The 13,865-nt window shown below is 35.4% G+C and overlaps 1 long non-coding RNA gene and 1 pseudogene across 1 annotated transcript; both read right to left on the bottom strand.

Annotated features, from left to right (window-relative positions):
• Positions 1 to 1,040: 1,040 nt before the first annotated feature.
• On the bottom strand, positions 1,041 to 4,037 carry LOC144368738 (endoplasmic reticulum chaperone BiP pseudogene; annotated as a pseudogene).
• Positions 4,038 to 4,230: 193 nt separating this feature from the next.
• On the bottom strand, positions 4,231 to 6,892 carry LOC144368417 (uncharacterized). The gene is made up of 2 exons (XR_013428179.1): positions 6,795 to 6,892; positions 4,231 to 5,064 (listed from the first exon to the last, which is right to left on the bottom strand). It is a non-coding gene; the product is annotated as an uncharacterized LOC144368417 (long non-coding RNA).
• Between the last annotated feature and the right edge of the window lie 6,973 nt (positions 6,893 to 13,865).

Consider the following 13,865-nt stretch of genomic DNA (forward strand, 5'->3'; position numbering starts at 1 on the left):
TGAGATACACCTGTCTAAGCCTCCCAAGCTATTGGGATTAGAGGCATACATCCAAAGCATTTAACCAAACGCTCATAATGTCAAGAGAAAATGCATTGAAATTAAAAATATCTGAAGCAAGCATTTTTAAAGACCATTTTAAAAAATAAATAAAAGGTTAAAAATATCATAAAATAAAAATTTATACAGATAAAGTTAAGAGGTTAAAAACTATCAAATGTATTAAAATCATCCAAAGTCAAATAAAATATATTTTATGTATATAATTTAAATTATAATATTATATAAATATATTATATAAATATATAATACATATATAATACAATTTAAAAACAATATAATTATATAACATTCTAATTTATATTATATTATATATAATACATTTATTTTATCATATATAATAAAATAAAAATATATAAATTATACATATTTTATGTATATTAATATATAAACGTATTATATATTAATGATAATATATTATATACAATTTATATAATATATTTACATAACATACTTATATATTTATATATAAATTATATATATTAATATATAAATAGATAAATAAATATTATATAAATTATATATATTACATATCAAAATGTTTATGATTCATATTGTTTTATTTAATATAAATTATATATAATATATGAAATACATATGTATTATAAACACATAATAAAATAATATATAAACTTAATATATAAATATTATTTTATTATATATAACATTTATTATATATCATATAATATATTTAGATTTATATTAATTTATATTATATTGCATTCATTGTAATGTAATTATATAATAATATAATTTCTATTATTAATATGATAATAATTCAATTATTATATTAGTATAATTTATATTTATATAATATATAAAACATAAGGATTATAGTATAATTATAAATTAACAACTTATAATATATCATATAGATATATGTAAATCTATAATATGTAGTATATAATATATAATATATAAATGTATTATAATTTAAATTATATAGTTTAGTTATTTGGCTTTAGATGTTTTAATGCTTCTGATAGTGTTTTATCCCTTAGCTTTATCTGTACAAATTTTTATTTTATGACAGTTCCAAACTTTTAGTATTTTTTTTTTAAATAACAAACATTTATTGGTGTCACTTATGGTAGAAAAAAGTTCCTACACCAGATTTCCATGACCCAATCATTAAATAGAACATTTATGAGGTGAACACACATCCTGACCCACATTTTTATATCCAGTTTTTTAAGATAGCCAATTCCTCCCCTCTCTCTCTTCCCCAAAACATGTGAGCAACTTCCAATGGAAAGCGGTAAACAGCCACTTGGGCTATAGCATTTTCAACTCCACTTTGAGGTGAAGATTCCAATTACATTGGAGACTTAAGTTCTCTCAGTTTTCTCCTAAGGAAAGTTCTGAGTCTAGGATTTACAACATTACAGCACTAGCAGATCAGTGTCTTCAACTCGTCTCTTTCTGCTGTATCCTCTTCACCAGTTGGGGGAGGGCCTCCACTTTCATTGAGTTTGCTGATAATTGGCTGAACAATTTCTTCTAGTTCCTTCTTTTTAGTTTTGAAGTCTTTAATGTCAGCTTCTTGGTGGTTTCCAGCCATTCAATCTTTTCCTCTACAGCTTTTTCCATGGTCTCCTTATCTTCAGAGGAAAGTTTGCTTCCCAACTTTTCTTTATCTCCAATCTGATACTTTAGAGAGTAGGCATAGCTTTCCAACTCATTCCTAGTATCAATGCACTCCTTGAGTCTTTTGTCTTCCTCAGCAAACTTCTCACCATCATTAACCATCTTTTCAATTTCTTCAGGTGTCAGGCAATTTTGGTCATTGGTAATTGTCATCTTATTTTTGTTCTCTGTACCTTTATCTTCAGCTGTCGCCCAAAGAATAACATTCACATGTATCTCAAAAGTGACTTCAATCTGGGGGACCCCACAGGAGGAATTCCAGTGAGATCAAATGTACCCAGAAGGTGATTGTCTTTTTTTCAGGGTCCTTTACCTTCATAGACCTTGATTGGAACAGTAGGTTGATTATGAGAAGCTGTAGAAAAGATCTGAGACTCTAGGTGGGTACCACAGTGTTTCTTGGTATCAGTTTGGTCATGACTCCTCCCACAGTTTCAGTACCAAGTGTCAGGGGCATACATCAAGCAGTACTAGGTCACCTGTATCTTGATCATCAGAGAGTACACCAGCCTGGACAGTGTCACCATATGCAACAGCCTCCTCTGGGTTTATGCCACAGGATGGATCCTTGCCATTGAAGAACTCTTAACAAGTTGTTGATCTTTGGAATTTGAGTAGAGCCACCAAGAAGAACAATCTCATCAATATCAGACTTCTTCAGGTCAGAATCCTCCAGTACTTTCTGAACAGGCTTCATGGTAGACCAGAACAGGTCCATGTTTTCTCTTCAAATTTTGCCTAAGTCAGGGTTTCAGAAAAGTCTTCTCCTTCATAGAAGGACTCAATTTTCATTCTTGCTTAATGTTGAGCAGACAGGGCGCACGTGGCCTTTTCCACTTCATGCTGGAGTTTCTGCACAGCTCTGTTTTCTTTCCTAACATATTTGCCAGTCTTCTTTTTGTACAGCCCGATTAAATGTTCCATAACACGCTGGTCAAAGTCTTCTCCACCCGGATGAGTATCTCTATTGGTGGCCATGACTTTGAAGACATCAAATTGTCAATGGGGAGAAGAGACACATAGAAGGTTCCACCACCCAGATCAAACACCAGGATGTTCTTCTCTCCCTCCCTGTTATCCAGGCCATAAGCAATAGCAGCTGCTGTAGGCTCATTGATGATCCTCATAACATTCAGGCCAGCAAGAGTTCCAGCATCTTTGGTTGCTTGCCACTGGCATCATTAAAATGGACTGGTATAGTAACACTGCATGGGTAAACTTCTTTCCCAAATAAGCCTCTGCAGTCTCTTTCATTTTAGGGAAAATCATGGCAGAATTTCTTCTGGAGCAAAGGTCTTAGTTTGCCCACCTCCAATATCAACCTGAATGTATGGTTTAGGTTTCTCTTCAAACACTTTGAAAGGCAAGAACTTGATCTTTTGCTGCACAGAAGGGTCATTCCCAGTACTGCCAATGAGCCACTGGGCATCGAAGACCATGTTCTCAGGATTGGAGGTGAGCTGCTTCTTGACTGTATCGCGGATCAGACGTTCTTCTTCAGGGATGAAGGCCACATAAGACGGCCTGATGTGGTTGCCCTGATTCTTGGAGATGATCTCCAGTGGCCGTCTTGAATACCCCGATGCACGAGTAAGTGGTCCCCAGGTTGATGCCGACCAGGGTACCCATGTCCTTTTCTTGTCTTCCTCCTCAGCCGTGCTGCACAGAGCAGCAGCAGAACTGCGGCCACCAGAGAGAGCTTCATCTTGCCCTAGCTGTTGGCCACTTGCTCTCCTCAGCAGAAAGCCAGAAGTCACAGGCAATCCAGCAACAGGCCACAGCTGAGCGCAGAAAGGTTACAAGTCTCTTACGCTCAAGATAACTCAACTCTGTCTGTCTGTGTTGTCTCTGCCAATGTCTCAAACTTTTTAGTATTGAATTGCATTTTCTTTCTACAATTTTGTTAATTACCATATGTAAAAATTAACAAGTAGAATGCTAGTAAACACAGATTCGCAAGCTTTTACGCCACTATGTAAATATTAACAAAGTTAAGTAAATTGCCAATGCTTCCATACATGCTATAACAACACAAGTGTTCAAAGATGCACTAGAACATTATGTGGGAAAAAAATATATTCATACCCAATCAAGATTTTTCAGGCACTTGCATTCAGAAGCATTTTATGAATCAGCACAAGGTTTGCTCCAAAATAAAGCTCATTTTTCCCTACTGCCCCTATTTGTTGAGAACAATATTATACATTAAAGATGCATTTACATGAAACATTTTATAGAGAAAATTATTTTAAATTTAAAATTATAATACTTATTTTATGCATAACTTCAAAAACACAGAATTTAAAGACAATACCAGTGAGCACTCTCATTCTATATGACTAAAACACTACCATTCTATATGACTAGCAAAGACAATACAAGGCCAAAAGGCAAAATATACATTTTGGCAATCCTATACAAAAGAAGTTCTGTTACAATATTCTATCATAAAATAAACAAAATGCATAAAAATGAAACAAGAAAAAGAAAAACTGAATTTTGACAACTACACAAACTGTGGCATTTCAAATTCAAGGTCTTGTAACTCTTCCATTTGTTTGAGCCTGAGTCCCTGGCACATTGGATTCAGGTCAGGTAGGCCGATCTCCTCAGAGTTCTCTTTAGGCTCAGCAGCTGGCTTCAAAGCATAAGCGGATGTGCTGTCTGCCTCTGGGACAGATTTCTCCACATGACTCAGGGGAGGAAGAGCTGTGCTAGGAGACACTGCTGCTGAAGGTGAAGCTGGTCTCTCCTCAGTCCCCCTGACTTTGCTGGTCGGGGTGGGTGGTTTGTAAAATGTTGTCCCAAGATGGGGCTGCAGTATTCTGGGTGCTCTTGCAGGAGCAAGACTGTGAGAATGAGAGGACAGTCTCACTGGTGCCTCTCTTGCTGCACTGGCTGGCGTGTTGGGCTGTGTGGCACCGTTGGAATGGTCACCACTAACCTTAATGCTCATTGTCACTTTTTCCTGGAGTGCACTTGGCACAATCACTGCACTCATGCCAGTTAAGTTCTTTGGTTCACATTGTTGTCCCTGAGTTGTTTGTGGAATCTGCTGATCAAAACCATTAATTTGGGAGCCCAAACTAGTAGGGGTATCTTTTCTATTAAGTCCTCCAAAGGTAAGATTCTGGCCAAACTTGTCTGAATTGACAATTCCCACATTTCTGCTGTTTTTCTCATTAGGGGAGCTTGCAAGATGGAACCTATCTACAGGCAAACAGCAACATCTGATCTTGGGGCTTGGCATAGGCCTCTGTATATCATTTGTTGTCACATCAGATTTCAGACTAAGTGGTTTCATGGTTTTACACATATTGTCCATCTTTTGTGATGATGATTCAAGTTTTTTGTAACCTGGAAAAGAAGAGATTGTTTTTAACTTCAAGAAGCTTGGTTAATAAGGAAGTGTGGTTATTTGTGAATGGGCATTCTCTCAAACAACAGAGTCTTACATATTTTTTCCAACATTAGTTTCTCAGTCATCTATGCAGAGGAATTAAAAATCCATACAATATTAAAGGCACATTTTTAATTAAAGCATTACTTTTAAGATTTATCTTAATAAAACAAATAGTCATAAAGAAAATAAAATTTAAAAAACACTTCCTGTAGTAACTTGTTTTAATATACTACCCATGAATGAATATTTTCTGTGTTAAGCCTTTCCTGATTTCAACAGGCAGACTATGGTAACTCTAGAAGAGTAACACTATTCTGCACACCAACAAACGCCATGTCCTGAATCCCAAGGACTTTGCCTGTCACTTAATCTGCTTTTCAGCTACATTCTGTCCATACTGAGGGCAACACACCAGAGAGGACTTGGATGCTCTTTCAGCTGATCCACTAATACAGTCCTGCAGAACTTCTAGCACCACTTCTAGCTGCCTGGGTGCTGGCTCAGCTCCAGCTCCATTTCTGCCCTGGGCAAGCCTAGTGCACTAGCCCTACTTGCCTTCTTCTGTCAAGACAACTCCTATGTGGAGATATGTTGGCATGTGGTGTTAATGATCTTCTAAAGAAAAGGCTCAGAATTACCTGGTATGTAATGAAAATGTCAAATATTTTAAAATTATTTATTGTTATTACTATACCTACCTGGGAATCCAATTTCATTGGACAGCGAAACAAGGTTACATTTATGAATGAGAGAGGATGAGGTTCAAACCCTGAATCAACAATAATTTAGGGACATGACCCTTGGCATTATTTACCTTCCTCAGACTGTTAGCTATGGCTTACAGGAGGCCAAGGATCATAGCACAGAAGTGCTAATAAGATCAAATCATATAAATGGAATCAGTGAGTCCAGTGCTTTTCTTTGCAGAGAGGTAATGGACTGTCTTTGTTTTCAGACTTTCTCAGGCTACACTCATTGATATTTCATTAATTTTATATATCAAATTTAACATTTATGGCTATATATTAAAAAATTCGGATTTAGATCTACTAAAGCAGTAATGAATGAAAGGTTTTCAACCCCCTTACCAGAAACCATTCACTGAAATAAAGCAATCAATAAACAGTGAACAAAAAGACTGGAGCCGAGAAAATGGAAGACATGTGTGCTTAATGTGCTAAAGTTAGGCCACAGGTAAAGGGACATCAAAAAACTTTAGGAGTCTATTTTTTTGAGTTTCAGGAGTCCAGCTTTTTTCTGTTTTGACTTTAATTGATGACAAAGAAGTAAAGGTGAAAACAAATCTCAGAAAGGGAACAAAAATAATTTATGAATTTCAAGATATCTTTTTACAAGAAAGAAACAAAGGATGATATTCATTTAAATGACATCATTAAACTTTCTCCATGGCTAGAAAAGTTAACTAATAAAACCTTGAAGTTTGAACTTACCTCAAATTAATACACCTTGTTTTTTTTTAAAGGATGAGTATTGTAGATGGACACAATATTTTATCTTTATTTATTTGTTTTATATGGTACTGAGGATCCAACTCATGGCCTCACACATGCCAAGGCAAGCGTTTTACCACTGAGCTACAAGTCCAACCCTCACCTTGGTTTTTCATCACGACTTCTTGGCAAAGTTTGAAATATGCAAAGATATATGGTACATGACCACTCACCAATGAGACATGCATCCCATTTTTCCAATGCATTTTGCTTGCATTCTGATTCCTCAAATGATGTAGCCAATTCATAATTGTTAATTTCGATATCTGCAGTGTGGATATCCTATTGATACAAGAAAAGTTTTAAACTAAAAGCAAAACACATCTCAAAAACAAACAGTTCAAAGACTATTAACTTGTTAACATATACATCACATATTTAATCCAATTCTGTAATGGTCAAAACTCACTTGCTTTGTAGAAAAATATTGTGACTTTGTGGAATGTTCTGTTGATATTACCTGTTTGGAAGGAGGGCTTTTATCCACACAAGGTGCAACAACATCAGTACTGGATGAAATATTTTGTGGCTCTAAGGACCCATCGAAGATCATCTGTGCATTGGTAATTAGAAACTCTACTAACAGGGCCTGATTGTCATATGCAGCAATAGAGGAGGAGATGGTACCAGGAGTGGTTGTAGGCCTGGGCCTCATCACACAGGGTCCAAATACCACCCCCAAGTTTTTTGAGTTCATCAGGTTTTCTTCGGAGTGGTCTACAACCCTGAAAGGAAGAACACATAAAGTGTATGAGATTTGCCTAATAGATGTCCTTAATGGTAGTTTCCTATGACTTGAGAAGGGTGGAGAAAACTCGGGCTATAGAAGACTACAAAACGTTTGTCAAGGGTCAAGGTTGGTGCGTCTAGGGAAAGAATCCTTTGTTTCATTATGATACTTACCACACACCAAACTGAGTTTCAGAGTACTATTTTAGGATAAAATGCATGTAAGTCGAAGGAACTACTGAACTCAATAGCAGAAGGAAGAAAAACACCTCTAAAAATTTAGATATATTCCCCGTTTCTTATACTGGAATCAGAAACATCACTGTCAATTTCTCTGTCACTGCTAGTTAGTTTTCTTTTTTAAAAAAATAATTTTTATGTAGAGATGGACACAATACCTTTATTTTATTTTTTTATTTTTATGCAGTGCTGAGTATCAAACCCAGTGTCTCCCATGTGCTAGGCAAGTGTTCTCTCACTAGCCACACTCCCAGCTGCCCACAGCTAGTTTTCTAGCTTAAATGATTCTCTCTCCTGAACATCTCTCTGTTCCATTGCCACTATCAATGTTCTGGTTTTACTTCAAACACTCTCAGCTTGTTATTTCTATGACTATCTAAGGAAATCTGTCTCTGCCTGGTTTAGCTATCAGGATGATACTAGATTCATCTAGGGGTAATATATCACAGCTTTTTATATATATAGTGAATGGGGTAGTTTTGCTATTTGTTTTTCAGAGGATTCATCACTGATGTATAGAAATGCTTTTGATTTATGGGTATTAATTTTGTATCCTTCTACTTTGCCAAATTCATTTATTATTCTAAGTTTTCTGGTGGAGTTTTTTGGATCCTCCAAGTGTAAAATTATTTTGTTGGCAAAGAATGATAATTTGAGTTCTTCTTTTCCTATTTGTAGTCCCTTGAATTTCTTTCATCTAATTGCTCTGGCTAAAGTGGCAAGGATTATGTTGAACAATTTTTAGATGGAATACTTCCAATTTTTCTTTATTTAGAATGATGTTAGCCTTAGGTTTAGCAGAGAGAGCTTTTACTATGTTGAGGTATATTCCTACTACCCCTAGTTTTTCTAATGTTTTGAACATGAAAAGGTACTGTATTTTGTCAAATGCTTTCTCTCCATCAATTGATGTAATCATAGGATTCTTCTCTTTAAGTTTATTGATGTGATAAATTAAATTTATTGATTTCTGTTTGTCGAACCCATCTTGCATCCCTGGAGTACACAACTTGATCCTGGAGCATTGTTTTTTTTCATATGTTTTTGTATGTGATTTGCCAGAATTTTATTGAGAATTTTTGCATCTATGTTCTTCGGGGATATGAGTCTCAAATTTTCTTTCCTTGATGTGTCTCTGGCTGGTTTGGGTATCAGGGTGATACTAGCTTCACAGAATGAGTTTGGAAGAGCTTCCTCCTTTTCTATTTCATGGAATAATTTGAAGCCCTTCAAGATATGAAGAGTTTAAAAAAAACCTGTGGTACATATACACAATGGACTATTAGCTTTACAAGAGAATAAAATAATGGCATTTACAGGTAAATGGAAGGAGTACATGAATATCATGAAGTAAGTCAATCCCCCAAAATCAAAGGCCAAGATTCTCTCTGATAAAGAAATGTTGATTCATAAATGGGTCTCTGGTGGTGGAGGAACATTAATTGGGCTCAAGAGAGGGAAGGAAAGGAGGGGTATGGGTTGTGAATGATGGTGGAATGAGACGAACAGCATTACCCTAAGTTCATGTATGATGGCACATGTGGTATGACTCTACATCATGTACAGAGAAATGAAAATTTGCGCTCCATTTGTGTACAATGGATTGAAAAGCATTCTGCTGTCATTTATAACTGATTTGAACTAATAAATTTTTTTAAATTTTTATTTAATTTATTTATTTGTATGTGGGGCTGCTGTTCGAACCCAGGACCTTGCACATGCTCTACTGCTGAGCTACAATTCCAGCCACAGAAAATAAATTTAAAAAAATTTAAAAAAGGAGATCTTAATTGCTGTGAGAAAGGTGTAGCAGGCAAATCTGAATATGTGAAGTTCCTGATTCCAAGTTCTTTAGTGGGTATAGAAACTACATGGTCAACTCATCTGCCAGGTCCGTAAGATTTTTTATCAAGTCTCTAGGAAGGATAGCACAGTTCCTGCTACTGCTTGCTATATTGTAGCCTAATGAAATCAGATTTTCCAAATGCAAAATGCTTTCTTGTGTCTCAATGTCTGTTTCTCTCTGCCTCGTATGCTCTTCTTCACATTCTCTACCAAATCATCCCGCAGTTCTTAAAGTTGAACTCAAGGGCATTTGCCTCTTCTGCTCTGTCTCTATCCCCAAAACTTCCTCTGCATACCTACAAGCTGTGCACAGCTACCAGAAAAAGGAGGATGGTGAACTGTGGTTATGTACAGATCTGTACCCCAAGAGGATAAGCCCACAAATAGCAGAAGACCTATGTTTCCATCCTTGTTTAACCAGCCAGAGCCTGGCACACAGGAAGCATCTGAGGGAACCATGTTTGCTGCATGAACATATAATCAATGTATCCCTCTCTCAACACATAATAAGAACATCCTAAAAATCATTTTGAAAATCATAACACAACAATATAAATGTACTGAATAGTATTACCCTGTTCAATTAAAAATGGCTAAGATGGTATAAAAATTCTTACCTCTTAAGATGGATGATAAGGTAACGTAGAGTGTTAAAATTGAACGGTGGCAATTTTCTTAGAAGGTCCTTGGTTTTGAGAATAATTTGGTTGATTTCCATACACATATTTGGAGATGTGTTGTCTTCAGAGTTGTCCCTTTTGGTGTCCTGCTCTTGGTTAAAATGTTGGATGATATTTGAAAGCTCCATAAATTCCTGGTACCATTGGAATAAAACCAATGGCTCTGGTAGCTAAAGAAAGAAAATTATATTAAAAATACCTTTGGGCTGAGGTTGTGGCTCAGAGGTAGAGTGTTTGCCTAGCACATGCGGGGACCTGGGTTTGATCCTCAGCACCACATAAAAATTAATAAATAAAATAAAGGTATTGCATCCCGCTACAACCAAAAAATAAATATTTTGAAAAAATCTTCTGCCTGTTTTCTTTGTTAAAGTCAAGTATAAGTGAGAGTTACTCAATTAATTTTATGTCCCTTTAGATTAACAAAATCTAAAGTCAATCTGTATTTATTGATATCTTTTTCAGTACTGGAGATTGAACCTAGGACCTCAAGCATGCTATGCAAGCACTCTAGTACTGAGCTTCATCCCTGCCCATAAAATAAAAAATATATGTTTGGTAGAGTAGTGACTTAGAAAGCAAATCAAAATCTTGACTATAAATTATATTTATGTTAATAACAAATTAATAGATAATGAGTGAAATTCTAAACTTTCAATGAAGTTTAAGCTTTAAGCTTCATCATGGGATTTTAAAACTCTTCATCTCTATCCTAAACACATTATATTCACATCTGCCCCCCAAATAGCATAATCTTCAGCTGTTTTACTGGAACAAACATAGAATAGTGAACAAAATCTATAAAATGAATCAGAAACCCATGGATTTTATGAGTAAGGGGTAAAAATATCAAAGTGCTAAAGAGCATAGATTTTACTTGGGAAGAATGAAGATTAGCACAAGATAATATGACCTACAAAAACATACTGTCAACATCTCATGAAACTTTAAAACAGGCTGATTTGCCATGAATAGATCAAAAAAAGAAGTTCTTACAACAAATATCCACTGCCATAATGAATGTCAATGTTTCTACTGATCTACAATAGAAAATTCAGTGAACTGTTAGCTACCTGATGTCCTATAATATCTGTGGGGAGTGAAGGTGTTGCCCTGTGATCTGTTTCTATCTTCACCACTCTGGGATCTGAAGCAAGTCACTTCACCTCTTGGAGCTTTAGGTCAATGAGTCAGATAAAGGCTACTCTCTAACACTATTGCAAGAATTGAGCACACTTTCCAAATGAAAGTCTTAGACATACAAAATTCCTCAACAGAATGCAAGTTTATTGTATTAGACCCAATTCATCTCCTCTCCCTAACTGACTAAACAAGATTAAGGATGACACATTATGAGACTTCCAGTCATTCAAAGGTATCCACCTTCATTTCTCAGTTGAGGGGTCTGTAGAATGTGATTAAAGGGTTATCAATGGTTTCCTGGGCTAACTTTGTAGATCAAGCAATGTATACTTAATTTCTTTCCCTCCTGCAATTCCACTTAACTACAGTAGGCTCATAAGGACTAGGAAAATAGAGAAAACAAAAAGCAACAATTCACAAGTAGAAGAGCAGATGAATAAGTCCTGATGCAGCATTTCCAAGAGAACTGACCCTTTGTCACTCAACATGTTTTTCAGAATCCTAAAGGGACATGGACAATCATTACCAGGTCCTCTGATCTTGGGTTAGGTTGCAGGTGGGCCAGCTGAGAAAGCTTAGCTCTCTATAGAATCCTATCTCCACTTTATGTACTAGGGCAATCTCCTTCCTAAAGCTCTAAAAATTTTTTCTCTGGGCAATGGGATACAGAGGCTCTCTGAATCGAGGCATTGCCAAACATAAGGAACAGAGAGGTAACTGTCTTCCAATGGGGATATGTTGGCTATATACACACTGAAAGCACAGATCCTACAGTCTTAGTAACCCTGGCTCCCACAGTATTGGTACTGTATCTCTAGGAAAGGAAAAAACAAACCTTTCCTAGGGGACTGGAGCTATGGCTCATGGTAGTGCACTCATCTGGCATGTGTGAGGCACTAGGTTTGATCCTCAGCCCCACATAAAAATAAATAAATTAATTAAAAGTATTGTGTCCATCTACAATTTAAAAAAATGCCTTCCCAAGAAGATCACACCAGTCCCAGAAAAGGGAACTAGACATGTAACTAGGCACATACCAAACAGTCCATCTAGACCACTTTATAGTAAAGTTCAAAGTTTTAAAAAAGCCTTGATGTGTTCAAGTGCTTCCAAAGTGATTTCAAGTCCAAATTCTAATATATCTAGGCACCATGAAAGACAAAAATCAAAATGAGTAGAAAAAGAACAAATTGAAGGTGTAAAATGATGCTATTGATATACTGTCAACTAGTCAGATATGGAGAAAGAGCACTGGAAATGTAGCTGATCTAAATTGAGATGTGCACTAAATGAAAAATAGACACCAGATTTCAAAGAAGAAGAGCTGCAATGCAAATAAATAAATAAACAAAATACCTCATGATTTGAAAAACTAGATATTCAAAATGTTCAATGATATATTAAAATTCACTTCACTTTATTTTTAATTTTTATGTTGCTATAGAAAATTTAATGTTATATATGAGGGTCACATTGTATTTCTACAGAGGTTAGAGGCCAAATAGAGAAAAGAACCCTTAATGAGAAAAATCTATGAATATCCACAATAAAAGAGCATCATATAATCATTTAAAAAATGTTATCAAAAGAATAGAAAATCAGACTTCTTGAATATTAAAACATGATCTCAGAAATGGAATAATTTACTTATTGAGGAAGAAAAAGACAAGGAACTGTCTTAGAAAGTTTTTGAAGAAAAAAAGAACAATAAAGAAACGGTAAGGGAATTGGAGAACATGTATGCTTGCCAAGCAATTTCAAGACCCTGAATTTTTAATCCCCATGTGTACAAATAACAAATTTATAAATATTTATATACGTGTTTGTGTATGTGCACACACACACATCTCCAAACAGGAGCTTCAAGTGCAAATTACAAAGACAGATGGTGGGTGGGAGAATGGCAATAAAAATCAAGAAAAGTTCCAAGAACTAAAGCGCTCACAACTGATGGAGCTCATGGAGTGGCCAGAATACTGGATGGAAATATATCCACATCAAAGTACATCATTATAAAATCTTAGAATAATGAGGGGGGTGATGCCATAGTCTATACCAATGAAAAATATGAAATATAAAATATTTTTGCTGTTTGCATTTGATGGTAGGTTTAGAATAAAACTTTAACCTTTTGAATGTAATATTTTAACACTTCACAGATGTCATGTGATGAAAATTGGGACAGATCTACTAAATGCCTTCCATTTTCGAGAGCTTGACACAGAATTGCGATTTTTGCCTTGCTGCCACTGACTCGGTAAATTCCCTTGAAGAGAAAAGAAAAACAGAATGCAATATTTTACTTTAGTACAAAGGGCTAAATGCAGACATGTAGACAGAGTTGATGTATCTACTTCAATTTTTATTAGTATTTAAAAATTATAAGTTGAAGTTAAATAAATTAACCTTTTCCAAATAAATGTGAATAAATTTAGTTATTACAAATGGAGAGTGCTGATTTTCTGAAAGTCTCTTTTTCATTAAAACAAATCACAAAGGCATTTATGTTTTTAGAGTGTTAGGAGTAAACAACATACTTGTAAACACAAGGCAGTCTTTTCAATTTCTAAAGTACACATTTTGATGATGAAAGGAATGCCATCTGGC

The sequence above is a fragment of the Ictidomys tridecemlineatus genome, chromosome 11, assembly GCF_052094955.1.
Source record: "Ictidomys tridecemlineatus isolate mIctTri1 chromosome 11, mIctTri1.hap1, whole genome shotgun sequence".
NCBI lineage: Eukaryota > Metazoa > Chordata > Mammalia > Rodentia > Sciuridae > Ictidomys > Ictidomys tridecemlineatus.